The sequence below is a fragment of the Penaeus monodon genome, chromosome 33, assembly GCF_015228065.2.
Source record: "Penaeus monodon isolate SGIC_2016 chromosome 33, NSTDA_Pmon_1, whole genome shotgun sequence".
Taxonomy (NCBI): domain Eukaryota; kingdom Metazoa; phylum Arthropoda; class Malacostraca; order Decapoda; family Penaeidae; genus Penaeus; species Penaeus monodon.
The window spans coordinates 32,579,843-32,580,234 of record NC_051418.1 but is presented as its reverse complement, the minus strand read 5'-3'; the positions used below and the strand labels follow the sequence as shown (position 1 = coordinate 32,580,234).

The 392-nt window shown below is 34.7% G+C and overlaps 1 protein-coding gene across 3 annotated transcripts in view; it reads right to left on the bottom strand.

Annotated features, from left to right (window-relative positions):
- Nucleotides 1–392, bottom strand: part of LOC119594393 (sodium/potassium/calcium exchanger Nckx30C-like) — a 174,335-nt gene that overhangs the window by 5,612 nt on the left and 168,331 nt on the right. The gene's annotated exons all lie outside the window — the stretch shown is intronic.

Below are 392 nucleotides of genomic sequence, written 5' to 3'. Positions count from 1 at the left end.
CCTATAGTGTTTCCTCTTTTTTCTTTCTTTATTATCTATCAACTTCTTTTTTTAAAAACTGATACTGTACAATGACGCCAAAAAATAATACATTAGCACTATAGTAATCACTATAACCTTACAAAGCTAGCGAGAAAATGCTACAAAGAGTTATTCTAAATTGCTCTGACTGATGGTTAAGTAAGCAACAACGACAGGACTTGAAGAACGTACTTTACACTCTGATTTTAAATCTACATAAAGGTGGGTGACTTCAATTCTAAGATCGGTAAAAAACAGGGAGAGTAAAGGGAGGGGGGAATAAAGAAAAGGGGAAAGGAAAGGGGAATACATGGAAGAAGGAGAAAAAGGAGAAATCACAAGAGAAGAATAGTTAGAGAGTGAGAAAAGGA